The sequence below is a fragment of the Tamandua tetradactyla genome, chromosome 24 (genome assembly GCF_023851605.1).
Source record: "Tamandua tetradactyla isolate mTamTet1 chromosome 24, mTamTet1.pri, whole genome shotgun sequence".
NCBI lineage: Eukaryota > Metazoa > Chordata > Mammalia > Pilosa > Myrmecophagidae > Tamandua > Tamandua tetradactyla.
This window is the reverse complement of record NC_135350.1, coordinates 28121415-28141103: the sequence shown is the minus strand read 5'-3', so window position 1 is coordinate 28141103 and position 19689 is coordinate 28121415. Positions and strand designations below refer to the sequence as shown.

The 19689-nt window shown below is 39.0% G+C and overlaps 1 protein-coding gene across 9 annotated transcripts in view; it reads right to left on the bottom strand.

Moving 5' to 3' along the window:
• The window catches only part of STPG2 (sperm tail PG-rich repeat containing 2), an 846203-nt gene that overhangs the window by 504676 nt on the left and 321838 nt on the right, over positions 1–19689 (bottom strand). The window lies entirely within an intron of this gene.

Genomic DNA, 19689 nt, shown 5'->3' with positions numbered 1-19689 from the left:
GATAATTTAAAAGGTTTTAGGTAAGTTAGAAAATAGCATAATTTAGGAATACTGAGCAGAAAACAAGCTGAGCATGAATGTGGACTAATGGAATCTGCATGATGCTGGATTTTTTGAGAGCGAAAACATTCAATCTAGGCATGGAAGAATAAAGGCAACCAATGTAGGAAATCTTGATCAGAAGTGATGAAGAAATGTGTGATAATGATTTATTTCAACATTGAAACACTCAATTGCAGATTTTAAGCTGTGCATGGCATTAAAGATAGTCAGACATCCACCAAATGCTATTCAAAGTATTACACACAAGTTACTGGAAATTCTAGTATGAATGGAGAACTAACCTGGGGACTGCAGAATAGAAAGAATTTAGAAAGGGGATAAGAGGGTTACAGTCTCATTCTCTTTTTTTAAAAAGGAGAAAAGAACCTCCAAAATATGGTCAGGAGGATAAAATATGAAAATTCAACTAGTGTAACATAAAACTATTCATCTTTGGAAGTTCACAATCTTCTTCTCCATCCCTAAACAACATTTAGATAATGTCTGCTTAGCTTCTCCCAGTTAAGAGAGGGAAACCAACTATATTCACCCCGGGGACTGCATGTGGCACAGCTAGAAATTTTTCTTATAAAATGAAGGGTATTACCTCTAAAGTGAAAGAGTTAGGGAATTCTTCTGGTAGTAAGAGGATAATTGAAATTATATAAAGAATTAGAATGGACTGGTTATTTGAAGTCACAAGGAAAGATTAAAGTATTATTTTGGGATTGGACTATATGACTCAAGCACTGCTAGTATTGAGCAATTTGGAGATCAAAATACAGATGTCATTTAATATAGAAATACAAAATAACAGACTCACATAAAATAGATGATTATTTATCTTTCATTTCGAATAATACCAAGGGTAGGTAATCCAGGGCTGATGTGACACTCCACAAAGTTGTCAGGGACCTCGACTCCTCCAACTCAACACTGTGCCATTCCTGGATGAGGCCCTTGCCATCATTGTTCAAGAAATGAAAAGAAAAAGTCACCTCCTCCCTTTTAAAGAAACTTCTCAGAGTGAAGAAACTCAAGGCTATTCTGTCAGCAAAATACAAAGATGGAACCTAATTTCTTATGATCATCTCCAGGTGTTCCACTTTTCCATCTTTAGTCCATTTACCTCAAAATTCCCAGGTGACTATTACACTCGGTATTAACCATGCTTTTCAGTTGAATTTCACATACTGATGATTTAAGTCCATAGAAATAGAACAGGGTGTTATCACCTGGCCAAGTTGACACCTGAACCTAACTATCACAAGCCCCCTAAAATATATCACTTCCAAGTTTGGAGGCCCAAGATGATGGGTCCTGATGTGATAACAGAAAAGGAAAAAAAAAAACCGATAGAATTTAAGCAAAGAGAAGAAAACAAAATAAACAAAATGTCTTTTTTTCCTGTTTCAAAACAACAAAGTAGTTCTTCAAGTTCACAGACTATAAAAGTCTATGTATTGGGCGGGCCATGTTGGCTAAGCAGGCAGAGTTCTCACCTTGATTCCTGGTGCCTGCCCATGCAAAAAAACAAAAACAAAAAAAGTCTATGTGTTGTATAAGTAATATTTAAGCTTAGGGGATAGGGGGAAAACTGCTATTACATGCTATGGGATATATTTACTAGGAGAACATCAGTAGTACCACAGCAATACCAGGGGTAAAAAATGGGGGGAAGGACGAGAATTAGAGGAGACTTAGATTTCCTATTTGGTGAGGGTGTGTTTATCGGTTGTCTTTCACTTGGGAACAATGAAATTATTTAAAATTGAGAGTGTTGGTAGACTTGGGACATTATACATGATGCCTAATGAATTCAGGTGGCTGAAGGATGCTCTGATTGATGAGTAGATTGGTGATTGATAGTGTATACATAGGTTAGAATGTTGCACTGCTACAAAAAGGAACAAAGTTGTGAAGCATACAACATTGTGAATGAGCCTGTGGGACATTTGGTGAGGCAAAATAAGCCAGAAACAAAAGAGCAATTATTGTATTGTCTCATTTAGAAAAATGCTTAGAAAACAGGGGCCTAGATTGTAAGTTCTTATAGCAGTCACATTCTGTCTGGAGTGGTAATTATTATTTCTGGATTTTTAGAGAGCTTAATTAAATATATAACCTGGCATTCAGAGATAAGAATGAAAGTGATCAGGTCAGGATTAAGGTAATTCAGAACACAGGAGTAAGGAAGACAATGTCTATATTTTAGAACCTCACCTACTCTTTGAGACCAAAGGAAGAAGGGTTTATTTTGTCCAGAACCTAGATTTTCTATAGCACATAATCTAACTCAACCTGTCTATATAGCTAATTTAAACTATCAAAACACAGGGAGTCCAGAATAGAAATGAGGGTCTTTAATTTCTGTATAGCTTTATGTAATGCCTTGATACATTCCAGAATATTTTAGGCAGATAATAAAAAGGTATTGGCAAAGTTCCTTGAGGGATGGCAGAAAAAATATGAAACTATTAAACTTTACCACTGGGAAACCCCTGATACTGTGTCAAACATTAGGGACACCCAAATCAATAAGCCAAACCCTTGATCTTGAGGCTTGCTCTTGTGAAGCTTATGTACGTAGTAGAAAAGCTCAGCCCACCTATAGGTGTGCCTAGGAGTCACCTCCGGAGGACCTCTTTTGTTATTCAGATGGGGCTTCACTCTCTCTAAGCCCAACTCTGCAAGTGAAATCATTGCCCTCCCCCCTACATGGGACATGACATCCAGGGATGAAAGTCTCCCTGGCGGCGTGGGAGATGACTCCAGGGATGAGTCTGGCCCTGGCACCATGGGATCAACAATGGCATTCTGAACAAAAACGGGGAAAAAAGTGTAATTAATAAGGTATCAGTGGCTGAGAGAGTTCAAATAGAGTCAAGAGACTACTCTGGAGGTTGCTCTTAATGCAAGCTTCAGTTAGACATTGCTACCTATCATAACTTGCCAAACTCAACCAAAACCAATCCAGCCAATCCTAAAGAACACCTAGGGCAATATATAAGAGTCTACAAAGGTTCCATGCACTAGGGTAACTTTCCAGAAGCCTACAACCTCCAGATAGGTCCCTGGACCAGAAAAGTGCTGAAACCTAAAGGGGCCACTTTTACAGAACATCAGCTATTTACATCTTCCTACCCTTTATTATTGACAGCCCCTTCCAATATGAAAAAGTTAGAATGGGCATAGCCCAAATACCCCTAGAGATTGGGAGAAAGATCAAAGGTGATGGTAGAGGTATACAGAGAAGGTAGGGTTTAACAAATGAGAATGACTGCTGAATTATTATATTGATATGTCTTTTAGTCTCCAGTATCTTAGAGCAGCTGGGAGTAAAAGCCTAAAATTGTGGAATTGTAACCCATACCAAACTCTGAAATCTGTTCTACAACAAATTGTTGCACTGTGCTTTGAAATTTAGTGCTTTTTTGTATATCTGTTATTTTTCACGAAAAAAAGAAAAAAATGATAAAAAAAAGTATATATGTATATATTCCTTCTAGCCTCCAATGTTCTAGAGCAGCTAGAAGGAAAAACCTGAGATGACAGTATGGTAGCCCATGACAAACACTGGGATCTGTCCTGCAACTACTTGTTGAAGAGTCCTTAGAAAAATATTGCTGTTTTTCTTCTTTGCTTTATATATATATTACACAATAAAAATAGATTTTAAAAAAAGTCTATGTGTTTAGAAATAAAAGTATGGGGTATCTTGTTTAAAGCTAGATTCCTTAAGACCCAGCCTGATATTATGAAAGGTGAACCATATTATGAAAGGAGATTTCATGAATGAATCCAGTTCCGGTAAATGTGAAATACTATTTGATGTTTAACTTTTCACATACCTTTTCTATAATATATAGGCTGCACAATTTAATTGTTATAATATTTATTTATACTTCACCTTATTTCAAATAGAATTTAAGGTGGTAAATTCTTCAGAAAAAAATTATTTTCCCTTACAACACTCATGCGTGAAAAATATAAAACATTGCTGTTACAATCGTCCATTGTACTACTCAGAAAACAATCCATTCAAACCAAGGCAATTGCTCTGGCTCCTAATTTCAGAAACATTACGAAATTCACTTTCTAAAATAGGAGGCTTCTTCTGTCTACTTTGGCTATAACTTTGCCTGCCAGTATCTTTCTTTCCTTATGATCATCTCTAAGTGTTCCACTTTTCCATCTTTAGTTCATTTACTTCAGAATTCCTGGTTGACTGTTACACGTAGTATTAATCATCCTTTTCAGTTGCCAGCTCATTTTTACATTTGCTCAATGTGATCCTCATCCATCCCTATGCCTATTAGTTTATGTATCTGAATTGAAATCTTCCTTGTCCAAATTTATGCCAGTTAAGGAAACTCACATAGAATTTCCAGGACCGGTATCCATGTTCAAAGGCCTGGGTCTCAACAGTGTCAGCCTGGGACTAGTAAACAAAAGCAGCTTAGAGGAAGAAAAAGTGGATTTCTAAGAAATGACTGCAGTGACAGCAGCCAAGAAAAAACCCAAAAAGTAGCAAGAATATTGGACCTATCACTGGTACTCTGGATTTTATGTTTTTCAGCCACTCTGTGTATTATTTAAATAAATGGGAACAAATGCTAAGGAAATCACACTAGTTAAACAGAAAATGAGAATATGGAAATATGTATTTTCTATATGTTCTCTAATATAGAATTATTGGGATCCAGGTACAAACCCAAAAGAAAATGCAATTCTGATAGTCAAACAATCAAAATAAAAACTGCTGATGATAACTAGTAGCAAAGGAAAAGTATTGATCATTCTGCTAGTAACCATTGTTACTAATTATTATACTTAAACTGCCTCATCCAAATCAAGAATATTATGCAGAAATAGAAGGCAATCTCGAGCTGCATCATAAAATGAAAGTATTATATATAAATTATCCAAAATTTCATAATGTTTCAAGAGAGATTATCACTTTTATGACAAATTGTCTCTTTCTCACCCAAGTGAAAATTTCTTGGTTATATATGTCTAGTTCAGTATACATTCCCTTAATTAACCAGTGTCCTAGTTTGCTAGCTGCCAGAATGCAACACACCAGAAACGGACTGGCTTTTAATAAAAGGGTATTTATTTTGTTAGTTCTTCAGAAGAAAGGCAGCTAACTTTCCACTGAGGTTCTTTCTTACGTGGGAAGGCACAGGATGGTCTCTGCTGGCCTTCTCTCCAGGCCCCAGGGTTCCAACAGCTTTCCCCAGGGTGACTTCTTTCTGCATCTCCAAAGGCCTGGGCTGAGCTGCGAATGCTGAGATGAGAAATGCTGAGCTGCTCAGGCTGTGCTACATTGTGCTCTCTCATTTAAGCACCAGTCAGTTAAGTCAAATGTCATTCATTACAGCAGGCACGCCTCCTAGCCAACTGCAGATGTAATTAGCAACAGATGAGGTTCACGTACCATTGGCTCAAGTCCACAGCAACAAAACTAGGTGCTTTCACCTGGCCAAGTTGACAACTGAATCTAACTACCACATGTCCACCCCTTGTCAACTCGGCAACTACACGCATCACCTTTAGCAATATTAAGGTGCAAAAATATTCTCTTCCGACTGCGGACCTGTGAATCTCAAAACAAGTTGTCTGGTGCCAATATGCAAAGGAGGATATTCACAGGATACAAGTTTTCATTTGCACAGGGAGAAATTGGAAGAACACAGATGTAAAACCTGCAGGGCAAACACCATTGGATTTCGAAGTCTGAAAGTCATTCATCCTTCGGCTTTAGAAAGTGGCAATCCCACACCTTCCAAGGGCCTATGTAGTGGCTTACCTCTTTCCGAATCAACCTTGGGGAACATCGAGGAGACCACCTCTCAGCTCCACTCTCTCCAGGCATCAGGGCCACCCCTGGGCTCTCTGCCATTTCTGGGGCACACGCTCAACCCCTCCATCTGGTGGCAGCCAGGCTCTCCCCAGTTCCTCAAGGAGTGTGCTATACCTTCTCCAAGGCCTGAGGCTGCACAACTCTTCCACTGCAACAAGGTGGGAGACTCATCCTTGCCCTTCAAGGTAAACTCACCCTCTCCATGCTTATGGGTGGGTCCACTCTCCTGGCCGAGGTTTCTTGGCTTCAGACCCGAGCTTTCATGGTCCTCACTCTGCAAACTCCAATTTGTCCCTTTTGTGTCCACCTTTGTCCAGGTTGGCAATGGTTTCATTTACACCAACAGTCTCTTCAAGCACTCCAGGACTTCTTCATCAATCTCTTCACATTTCCTCCAAAGTCTTCCCCTTAGCCATCCAAAACACCATTCCAACATATCTGGTATTTGCAAACCACAGCAGCACCCCACTCTCCGGTACCAAATCTGTCCTAGTTTGCTATCTGCCAGAATGCAACACACCAGAAACGGATTGGCTTTTAATAAAAGGGTATTTATTTTGTTAGTTCTTCAGAGGAAAGGCAGCTAACTTTCCACTGAGGTTCTTTCTTACGTGGAAGGCACAGGATGGTCTCTGTTGGTCTTCTCTCCAGGCCCCTGGGTTCCAACAACTTTCCCCGGGGTGACTTCTTTCTGCATTTTCAAAGGCCTGGGCTGAGCTGCGAGTGCTGAGATGAGGAATGTCGAGCTGCTCAGGCTGTGCTACGTTGTGCTCTCTCATTTAAGCACCAGCCAATTAAGTCAAACGTCACTCATTGCAGCAGGCATGCCTCCTAGTCGACTGCAGATGCAATTAGCAACAGATGAGGTTCACGTACCATTGGCTCAAGTCCACAGTAACGGAACTACGTGCCTTCACCTGACCAAGTTGGCAACTGAATCTTCTTCTTCAATATTGCTTAACATGTGATGATCTCATTCTAATGGATTATACCATTCCATTTTTTCCAATTTCCCTATCAAATGTAACTTAAATTGTTCGTAGATTTTTTTAATAGTAACCTGACATGGACTCTAAGATGCTGGTACAGTACTCCTGTACTGATGTTTTTCATGCTCATTTTCATTCCTAAATTTTTTAAAGAAAATCTTGTCATATATCAGCGAGTATGATTTTGGTTACAAGTTACAGAAAAACAAAGACAAATGGGCTTAAACTACAAAATAAATTATTGACTCATATTACTGAAAAACCTAGAGGAATAGTTCATAACCTAGTTTGCACATTAGGATTACTAGATTTTTAATGCCACTGCCCAGATTATGATGCCCCCTCCAGCAATGATGATTGAAGTGACCTTGAGAACTCCAGGTATTTATACATTTTTACAGGTTCCCAGATGACTTCTTATGTGTGCACAGGGTTAAATAGCACTGTTTTAGAAGGGTGGGCTTCGGGTATGACTTAAACAGGATTTCAATTCCATTTCTCCCTGATATCTAGGCCCTATCCCCTTCCATCTGGCAACACCAACTACAGGAAGTCTTTTCTCATGGTACTATAATGGCTTCAGCCTTACTATAAGTTACACAAAAGAAAACTTCCTTTTCTCTAACCATAGAACACAGTCCTAGGCTATTCTCTGAGCTAACCTAGTTCCTATTCTCAACTGACCTGTAACAAGAGAGACAGAATGATACTAATCATTATAATGGGCCTAAATCAAGGAACATAAACTTAATATAAAATTTAATGTCTGGAAGTAATAACAACTGCAACATTCCAACTGAAGCAAAATTGTCAACCACTCCTTAAAGATACCTATACAACTCAGGAAGGAAATGGAAAAATCACAAGTAAACAGTGCTAAAAGTGAACAAGGACAGATGGTGCATGTGCTCACATTGCAAAAAAGCATCATACAGATAGGGATGATGGAAATAAATTTTTTAAATCTGTGGGAACTGGCTGCAAATGTCTTTATATGTTGCAATGGATAGTTGTTGAATATGACTGCACCCATCACTTTATATTCATTATGAATATAAATTATGAATGAAAAGATCTTTTCATTTAAAAGAATATAAAAATTCATTAAAACACTAACAATTGCCACTGTTAGATGGCATAGACATAGAAACAAAAGTCCTAAATAAAATATTAGAAAATAAAGTTTTGTGATATATAAAAAGAATATAATATCATGAATAAGTGAGACCTATTCCAGAAATGTAAGAATGGATTAATATTCAAAAATCAGTAAAGAGAATAGACATGAACATCCCAATAGATATGGGAAAAAATTTAATAAGATTAATATGCATCCCCAATATAAACCCTTAGAAAACTGGGAATAGAATGGAACTTCTTTAAATGATAAAGATGTTTTTAATTAATGAGCATATTCTACACTATAGTGAAATATTGAAACATTCCCTTCAAGTCCAGAAACAAAATAAAGTTGTTTACTCTTACCTCTTTTATTCAACATTTTACTGGTGTCCTAACCAATGCCATACACTACAATATCATGGTAAGAAAAAAATGCATATGGATCATAAAGGAAGAAATAAAAACCACTTACTATAGATTGTGTGACTATATAAATCATCTAAATTTAACTGCAGATAAACTATTAGAATTAATAAGTGAATTTGGCAAGATCACTGAATATGTCAATGAGCAATAATTACTTCTAAATACTAGCAACAAACAACTGGAAAATAAGTGTTTTAAAAATATACCTGATTTTAGTTGCTAATGATATATTGATACTGATAAGTTGTGATAAATATCACACTAAAAAAGATGATAATAACAGGGAAACCATGTGAGGGGGGCATAGGGAAACTTTCTGTACATTTTGTGCAGTTTTTCTATAAACTTGAAATGCTCTAAAAATAAAGTTTATATACATAAAAAATTTGGACATTAATGTAAAAAACCAAACAGAGATGTTTCCGTTCCAATTAAGATGGTATAAGCATAATAGAACCTGCCTCCCCCACTGAATGAATCTGTTCTACTTTGCTAACTGCCAGAATGAGATATACCAGATATAGAACAGCTTTTAAAAGGGGGATTTTAATAAGTTGCAATTTTACAGTTCTAAAACCGAAAATGTCTCAATTAGAGCAAGCCTATAATAACGTCCAAATTAAGGCACCAACAAGAAGTTACCATCACTCAAGAAAGGCTGATGAAGTTTAGATTTCTCTCTCAACTGGAAAGGCACACGGCAAACATGGCAATGTCTGCTAGCTTTCTCTCCAGGCTTCTTGTTTCATGAAGCATCCCTGGGGACATTTTCCTTCTTTATCTTCAATAGTCTCTGGCTGTGTGGGTTCTCGTGGTTCTTGTGGCTCTCTCCTGGCTCTCTCCAAAATGTTTCCTCTTTTAAAGGGACCCAGCAAAGTAGTCAAGATCCACCTGGAATGAGTCTTGATTACCCCTCCCTCTAATCAAAGATTAATACCCACAATTGGATGCATCACATCTCTGTGGAGATAATCTAATCATGTTTCCAACCCACAGTCCTGAATAGGGATTAAAATATCCACAAGACAGATCAGGATTAAAACATGGCTTTTCTAGGGAGCATAATCCTTTCAAACCAGCCCAGCATCAAAAAATTCTGGACAGAACACATGGAGCAGCTATCTAAGAACTGTAAAAATAAAATGACACTACACTGTTTTAGTTCATCTATATCTCTTTTAGTCTTAAAATTGGGTAGAAAACAATACTAGTGTCCATTAAAAAGAAGGGGTAAGGAATATTGGGTGTATTGGGCTTTTCATTGTTCTTTTTATTTATTTTTTTTCTGGAGTAATGCAAATGTTCTAAAAATGGTCACAGTGATGGATAAACAACTAAGTAATAATAATGGGAACCACTGATTGTATACTTTGGATGGATTTATGGTATGTGAAGATATCTCAATAAAACTGCACTTTAAAAAAGACAGAAAATGAGGAGCTACCAGTACCAGACATACAGAAAACACACAGTCCACCCTAATGCTTCTGTTAATTACAATTTAACATGCTGGGCAAGGTACAGATATTAGAACACTCTAAAAGATAGAGAAAATAAAGTAGAATGACAAAGAACCCCAGGTCTTAAAGAAGGATGTGATGAGTACCCTGATTTGTTTGTTTCCCTCTTATACATCCTAATATAGGTACAAGAGTTTCCCACTACTAGGAAATGCCAACAGACACAGGATAAAAAGCATCCCCAAAAGACTGCTATGTCTAGTCAAACAATCATTGTGCCAGTTTGAATCTGTGGTGTACCCCAGAAAAGCCATGTCCTTTAATCTTCAGTCAATATTGCTTGGTTGGAGCTTTTTGATTATCATGGAGATGTGACCCACCCAATTGTGTGGTAACTTCTGATTAGATGGTTTCCATGCAGATGTTTATCCACCCATTCAAGGTGGTGTTGCTTACTAGAGCCCTTTAAGAGAGAACCATTTTGAAAAAAGTTTTAGAGCCACAAGAGCCCACACAGCCAGAGACCTCTGGAGATGAAGAAGGAAAACGCCCCCAGGGGAGCTTCATGAAACAAGAAGCTGGGAGAGAAAACTAACAAATTTTGTCATGTGCCTTTCCAACTAAGAAAGAAACCCTGAACTTCATCAGCCTTTTTTGAGTGAAGGTAACCTCTTGTTGGTGCCTTACTTTGGATATTTTCATAACCTTGCCTTAATTTGGACATTTTCATGGCCTGAGAACTGTAAACTTGCAACTTAATAAATTCCCCCCTTTTAAAAGCCATTCCATTTCTGGTATATTGCATTCTGGCAGCTTGCAAACTAGTACAACCAGGAAGAAGAAAGTTCTTTAGGGCTTTTGACTATCACTGCTCTACTCCAAGAAAAACATCATAAAAGAAACCCCAGACTGTTCCTTCCCATCAGACATCATGGAGACTGTGGTGGGTGGTGGGCAGAGTATTGTTGATAAACATGTCCTGCACTAATGAGGCAAAACCCAACCCACTCCCTTCCATGTCACAGACATTATGGGGCAACTTGAACAACCCCACCCTCTACTCAGTGAATAAATCAGCAGTAGGCAGAATTTCACCTCTTCCAGCTGGGGAGGAGGGGCTGAGAACTGTAGAAAGGAGGAAGCTGAAGAAAGGGATTATATTAATCTCTGTATGAAGTCCTGGGTACACCCCAGTGGCTCATCGATAAAACCAACTCTAATCAACAAAACAAAGGCTTTGAGAACTGAAACTTATGTAGACTACTGTCCAGGTTTCAAATTGGCCATTGGGAGGCACACAAAGAAGACAGAATGGAATAACACTGCAACAATTTTAAAAATTAAACCGACATTTGAAACACAGGTTACAAAGTTGTCCAAAGAAGTTGACTGTCTACTAAGATAGAAGATTTGAATAGGAATCAGAATACTGTTAATATGCAGGACACAATCCAAAATTATTCATGAGACCAATAACAAGGAAAATATTAACTCAAATAAGAAAAGACAGCCAACAGGCGGCAACACCATTTGGAACAGATGCTGCAATGATTTCATTTCACAAGGAGTTTAAAACAGCTATCTTATGAAGTATTCAACAGGCAATTATAGTATACTTAAAACAATGGAAAGTAGAACTCTTATCAAAGATATAGAAAATATAAAGGAAAACCAAATGAAAATTTTAGAATGAAAAAATACAATAACTGAAATTAAAAAATGCACTGTATGGGCTAAATGTCAGAATGGAGATGACAGAGAAAAGTATCAATGACTTTGAAGATAGATCAATAGATATTATCTAATCAGAACAAAGGAGAGAAAAAAATAAAAATTAACTGAGCTTCAGGGACCTGGGAAAATACCAAAAGTTCTAAGATTTGTCAACCGAGCCTTAAAGGGGAAGAGAAACAGTGCAAGGTTGAAAAAATATTTGAATAAAAGAATGACTAAAAAACTTCCTAAAGTTGACAAAAGATATAAACCTACAGTTTCAAGAATTTCAAATAAGATCAACCCATGTAATTTCACACCCCGGGGTATCATAATCAAATTTCTAAAATTTAATGACAAAAAAAAATCTTGAAAACAGCCACAGAGAAATGACAAGTTACCTTTGGAAGACAACAATGCAAATGAAAACTGATTTTTTTCTTATCTGAAAGCTCTCAGTAATGTTTCTTTTCTGTTCCTCAACTATGTTAATTCTTTCCCTCCTCAGGGCTCAAGTGCTATATGTTCCTTCTGTCTACATCAACTTCCTTAGCCTCCTCTCACCATTTTCTTATTCATTAAATCTCAACTTAAATATCACTTCATCAGAGAAAAAATCTTGGACCCCTATTGAAAATATCAACCAATTCCATATCCCTGTCATTTTTCTCTCTCAGCACCCTATTTATTTTCTTCCTGACTCATAACACTGCCAAAAAAATAACTTACTTGGCTTTTTATTTTCTGCCACCTTTCTCATCTACACTAAAATATTAGTTCCATAAGGTCAGTGATCTTGTATATCATGTTTGTCTCTATGTCCCTTGCACCAGATTTGCTCATAATAGCCCTGAATAAGTTTTGATTGAATGTTTGAATGAATGAATAAACAAATGAAAGTGCAAGTGCTTGAAATTAAGTGAGTTAGAGAGTAAGAGGGCTAAAATTCAATAAAGTTAAGTATAAATTATAGGACACTAAAACTTATTGAATCTAAATGTGCACTTGCCCCAACATTTTCTGAGATACTTAAAAAAATGTATATTTTGACCCCATCTCACTACAACTATTTCAAAAAACCTGGGGATGGGATCTTGGCATTGGTATTTTTAAAGCTCTCTAGATGATCCTATGCTTTCTAAGCCAGGGCTGAGAATCATTGGCCTAAACAATTGGCATATGATTTAGCAGTGCTACCAAATGGAGAAATCTGGTGGATTTATAGAATTCCAAAGATGGAAGGGACATCTTTATGATGAAGCTTAGAAGTAGGTAATAGATTCTAAAAACTATTTTTTTTAACTTTTTCACAAAGTAAATTCATAGTAGTATGTACCTCCCAAAATTACTGACAACTCAGAAAATAGTTTACAATGATGAACAAAATAAAAATCATGCTGAAGGGAATTTGAGCAATTTAAGTTTCAAGGAAATTCCAGATAGCCATGATAGAAAGAGGAAAAGGAAATGAAAAAGAATAAATAGGCATCCTTGGAAGTTAATAAATTATTTATTTTATTTTATTTTTATTTTATTATCTCTCTCAATGCACTAAATTAACTAAAGAACCAGCTCAAAGTTTACTTCTTTCAAAAACTCTCTTATATTCATCACTTACATTGTTTTACAAAAGTATTATGCTATCTACCCTGAGTTAATGCAAAAAAACAAGTTGTGAGGATTAATTGGTTTTGGATGCATTAAAATTGCAAATAACTCTTGTAGATTTAAGTAGAGATGTCATATATCTGAAATTAAGGAAGAAGGTGGACGAGGACTATAAATGTAGTCCTTGAACTACAGTAGAGCCCCTTCTCCTTGGGGTTGGGGCTTGGAGAATGTAGCCCTATGCCTTCAGTAAAGATTATGATAGATAATTCCCAAGTTTTATAATTACCAAGGGTCATTAACATTTGTTCATATGCTGCACATTATGTAATAAATAATACAACTCCCCATCCAATATAGGGACATCAATCATGCTATATGTAACAAATGAGGCAGAATCAATGGGCTACAAATCTCATAATTTTCTAAATGTGCATGCATAAAACTCAAGAAGTGTTCTATAAAATCTGATGCTAAATTTGAAGTTTAAGTATGGATATTTTAAATTTGATCAGCAAATTTAAATGAGCAAGTTGAACAAAATTGTAACATTTACAATAATATAAGTTGTAGGTTGCTTCTTGATTTTGAATGTTTTTGAATCAGAAATAACAAAATTTTAATTGCAAATTCAGATAATGTTCAAGCTCAAATCAAAACTGTACTATGAGATAAAGATACTAAAAATAAAATCTTGAAAATGTATAACAGCTATGATATCTAAGACAATATATGCAAGATAATCAAATCTTTGAAATTATTACTCTGAACTGGATGAACACAATATTTAATGACAACCATGAAGAAAACCTCTCTCTATAGGAGAGTAATCCTATCTGAGTAATCCTTCACCTGAAAACAGGTTCTTATCTCAGATATAATCAATGCTTATTTACTCCTAGAAACTAATCTGAGGTCTCTGAAGCACAACTAGAAAACACTGTAATGGTGACTCACTATCACTACAAAAAAAATTAGTTCATGTGAACTAACGACAACAAAATATAGATGAGACAGGTCATCACAGGAGTAGGTCAGGAAAGGATTTTGAAAATAGAACAAATTGAGAAAATTCCAATATAGGTTCAACACTGGCAAACAACGACTTTCATATTTTTCTCACTTTTATATAGGAGAAGATGAAATTATGTAACCTGTTATGAATTCTTGATGCATTAAGGAAAACTCTACATATACCATAAAGTAATAACGGGTCATTACTTTCACACACAAAAAACATAATAACTAAAGTATCTTCTATGCTAATAATGGATGTAAGCCAGAAACCAGTAACAGATAATGAGAAATAAATGAACTGCATGGAAATTAAACAACACAGTTTTAAATATTCCATGGGTCAAAGAAGAAATCAAAATGTGAATTAAAAAGTATTTTAAACTTGCTGATAACACAACAATGTATGAATACAGTTAAAGCAATGCCTGAAGGAAACTTACCACCTTAAAAATATATATAACCTCTTTGCACAGTGAAAGAAATACAGTAATTGACACATGCCCACAGAATTCACTAGGTCTAACATAATTTCATCACTTAAAAACAGCTGGCCTAAAAGAACAATGAAAGCAACTATTAAAAACTCAATTATGGGGTGAGCCATCATGGACTGCTGAATACAAGTTCTAAGCACAGATAAACCAAGAACAAGCAGGAAAGGAATCCTGAGGTCTCTCCTAGGCAGAGATAATGAGGGAAAAAATGAGTCATTTGGAGTCAGGCAAAATCAGACTACTGGAAAAGGGCTGTGCCCCAAGAAAAGGTCATAAAATGCTAGCTAACAACCTCAGCTCTTGACTGGGGATCATTGAGTCTGGGGACTGGCTCTGAAAAGGGATTTCCTTTTTTTTCTTTTTCCTTTCTTCAAACTATTCTAAGTAGCTTGGTAGAGAAAGGATTAGGCATTTTTAATTGTCAGTCCTGACCCAGGCAAGAGCTGAGTTAAGATAGGTCTGAGGGACAAAGCAGGAAATCAAGGGAAAGAGAGAATTCCCTGAAGGGCTTATTTTCCCTAGGAAAAGGAGGGGTGGGGCCCAGCACAAGTGGTATCCCTCAATCAGATAATTCAGGCTGCAGGGCTAAGCCCTAAACCCATCTTCTACCACAGCCTCTGTCTCAAACAGGCCCCTGGAAGGTACAGGTTCTGCTTAGAATTAAATTCATTGCCCCATTTTATACTGATGAGGAGCTGTGCGCTGACAAATACCACCTATTGGGAAGAATAGGAAAAGCACAGAGCTTAGAGGCTCACAGCAATCTCTGGCAATCTGCTGAGCCTCATTCTCAGGGAAACTTGATACTGATTACATCCTTCTCCTGAAACCTGGGCTTGTCTTACCTGGGAAAACCAGACTGGGGTCAATCATATCTGAGGAGACCAGAGGTGGGGCAAGATGGCAACATAGTGAGGTATGGAATTTAGTTGATCCTCCAGAGCAGCAGGTAAATAGCCAGGAACTGTAAGGAATAAATGCTGGGGGAACATCAGTGACAAGACACACAGTGTACACCAGTCTCAAATGGGTGGAATGGCTGAGACACCATGCAGAACTATAAGTTACTCAAGCAACAGAGGCTGGCACCCCTCCCCCATGAGCATGGTAGGCTTGTACCCCAAGAGGAAAGGAAACAGATTTTATTAGTAGCAAGGAGTTAGCTAAACCAATTTCTAATTGTGGAATTAGTTAACAAATTCTGACTACTGAAAACAGGTTCTAAACTCATATAAACCAAGAGTAAGCACTATAGGAACCAGGAATTTTCACCTCAGCAGACAAAGGACAGGGCTCACTGAAAATAATTTGAGTTGGATAACACAAAATCCTGGTAAAGGACTGGGCCACAAGAAAAGGGGTCACATAAAGCCCAGGAACACAGAGAGCCATGTACCAATTAAAGTTCTTATTTGGCAAACCCAGGGAACTGGCTCTGAAAAGGCTTTTTTTTTCAACTTCTTAATACCTCATTAGATAGAACTGAGAGCATGCTCAGGATCCAGCACTGCCCCAGGTAAGGGTGGCAGTAATGCATATTTGAGAGACAAAGTAACTAGTCAGGAGAAAGGGGTTCATTCCCAAAAGGGCCTATCTTCCCTATGAAAAGGTAGGGGCAGCTTAAGTACAGGCCCTTCATCAAGGAACTCAGGCCCCAGAAACTGGAAAACAGAAGAAATAAAATCATGCCTACTACCTCAGCCCCACTCTCAACCATGTCCCTGGCAGGGAGAGGCTGATGAATTTAAAGGCACTGCATCACTTTATGTTGGTGAGAAGGTAAGACAGACAAGTGCCACATGCTGGGCAGGATAGGAAAAGTGCAGAGTCTAGAGGCTTCATAAGAAAGTCTGACAATCTGCTGGGTCTCACTCTCAAGGAAACTTGATACTGGCTACTCTCTCCTCCTGAGATACGGACCTGTATGGTTTGGGAAAACCTGACTAGGATCAATCATGTCTGAGGAGAACCTCCTTGTCATAGTCAGGTTCATGGGTCAATTTGGCCAAATGATGGTGCCTGTTTGTCTGATTGGGGAAGTGCTGGCCTGTTTGTTGCTATAAGAACATTTCATGGGCTTAAATTATTATTACATTGGCTGCATCCACCGCTGATTGCATTCGTAATCAGCCAAAGGGTGATCACTTCTGCAACGAGTGATGCTTGATCAGATCCCTGAAGGCTTTTAAGGAGAATTCAGAAGAAACAGCTCTGTTCTTGCTTCAGCCAGTGAGCATCTCCTGTGGAGTTTGTCCAGATGCTTCATTGGAGTCATCAGTTTCACAGCCTGCTCTATGGATTCTGGACTCTTCCATTCCTACAGTTGTCCAGCCAGCCTCTCCTGAGAGTTCAGTGAGGAACTTCATGAGAGTTGCTGGCTTGCAGCCTACTCTACAGACCTTGGTCTCTACATTCCCATGGTTACATGAGACACCTTTATAAATTTTATATCTAAGAATATTTCCTGCTGATTCTGTTTCTATAGAGAACCCTAGCTAATACAGCTTGGTACCTGGAATGGGGTTCCTAAGAAACAGAATCTTAAAAATGGGTTTTTATGATTGGTATTCTACTCTGTCTGGACTCAAAGGCACTAAGGACTCGGTTTCCCATAATCAGAATGATACTGCCAATCCATGGGCTGAGTTTTGTATGGACTTTAATCCTTCATTTGTATGAAGCCAGGCTCTGGGGGTAATGTTTTTGATACCTTTACAGAGTTTTGTGGAAATAGGAGGTATAGAGATGTTGGCTGGTTGTTGTTAGATATGCTGTATGCATTAATGAGTGAAAGGGATGGGCTTAAGGTTTCAAATGAGAAGCTTACGTGCTGTCTGACAGATGTAAATGTTTCTATGAGTGTCCTGAAGGTAAATCTTATTTCCTGTAGCCATAGACTTGAGAGCTCCAAAAAATCAGACTCAGAATCTTATCGTTAGAGTAGCAATTTTACAATGTAAACTGAAATCTCAATCTTGCATGGTGTCTGCCATTAAAGTGAGGGCACTGATTAGAAAGTAGTAGGACCCTAAAAAATTGGATGACAACATATGGATTGATAATGATGTCGGTGGAGAGGGTAAAACCCTAAGTCATATTGAGTCTTCTCTAGATAACCCTGTAATAGTCTGCCCTGAGGACACAGCCACCCCACCTCCAGCCTGCCCAGAGGAGTTGACCACCCAAACTCCACCTGAAGGGATTAGCTCTAGAGTGATTAATCCTGTTTCACCAGATGAAACTGCAAATGAATCCCTGAGGCAAATGGCTTGGAAGATATTTCTAATTCTTTTCATGACTCACCCCTCCACCCCCCATTGCACCCTATTCTGAAGAGATTTAATGCATTTCCAATTGTACATGGGACAGTTGAATATTCTTAGGCGAGGAAACAATGTCTCTGTTATTGTTTTTTATTTAGAGATTAAGTATGATTTAAGGTGATGTGTATAGCTGCCAAGTTGACAAGGGGTCAACTGTCATGGTCAGGCTCATGTGTCAACTTGGCCAGGTGGTGGTGCTGTTTGTCTAGTTGGGCAAGTGCTGGCCTATCTGTTGCTATGAGGACATTTCATGGGCTTAAATTATTATTACATTGGCTGCATCCACAGCTGATTGCATTTGTAATCAGCCAAAGGGAGTGTCTTCTGCAATGAGTGATGCTTGATCTGATCCCTGAAAGGTTCTTAAGGATAATTCAGAAGGGACAGCTCTGTTCTTGCTTCAGCCAGTGAGCATCTCCTGTGGAGTTTTCCAGATGCTTCATCAGAATCATCAGCTTCACAGCCTGCCCTATGGATTTTGGACTCTTCCATTCCTACAGTTGTCCAAGCAGCCTCTCCTGAGAGTGCATTAAGGAACTTCACCAGAGTTACCAGCTTTCAGCCTGCCTTACAGACCTTGAAATCTATGTTTCCACAATTATGTGAGACAGTTTAATAAATTTTATATCTATGAATATTTCCTGCTGATTCTGTTTCTCTAGAGAACCCTAGCTAATACACTCCTCAAAAAGAGCTCTAGGACCTGCCCGCCCTCCTCTCCCCTTTTTTGTCCGCCAGCCCGCCGCGCGGCACCCACGCCCCACAGCAGCGGACCCGCCCGCCCTCCTCTCCCCTCTTCCGCCTTCACCGGCTCCTCCGCCACCAGCCTCGACAGCCTTGCCACCCTCACCTTTCCTCCTCCAGAACAGCTACTGGGGGAGTGGAGATAATACAGAGCAGCTCCCGGAGCCATGAGGGACATCAAAGGGATGGCATACCCCATCCTGGAATGGCTGACTATCTGGGAGAACCAGCTCCGGTGAGATCACCAAGGGGCACAGGCTTTCCTGGGTGGGACGGCAAGCGACCGGAGTCCCTCCCTTCCACCTCCCCAGGCCAGCTGGTAGAATTGAACAGGCGGTCCCCTTAGGCCACGGTGGCTGGTGCCCCCACCACGCGAGGCCCCCCAGACCAACTGAAAGACTTGGGTCGGAAATCCCCAGACTGCAGAGAACAGTGACCGGGGGATCCCTTCCAAACACGTGACTCCCCCGTCCGGCTGGGAACAGTGCACTCTCCCGGGCTGTGACAGCTGGCGCCCTCCCGCCACGCTTGGAGCCCCGGGCCGACTAGCTAATTCGGTCGGACGCTCTCCCGTGCTGCAGCGGCCGGCGACCCTCCCCGCATTCGGAACCCCAGGCCGGCTGGCACTCTTCCAAGACGCTTCGGCTGCCGAACCTCCCCTATGGCAAGAATTTTCCAGAGTTAAAGGAACCACAGCAACTTTCACTGGTGGAACCCGTAGACAAACGTGTGCCACGAGCGCCACCTACTGGGCAGGATAAGAAAAACAGAACCCAGAGATTGCACAGAAAAATCTTTCAACCTGTGGGGTCAAACACCCAGGGAAATCTGACTAAATGCCCAGACGCCAGCAGAAGATAAGGGATCACGCTCAGAAAATTGAAC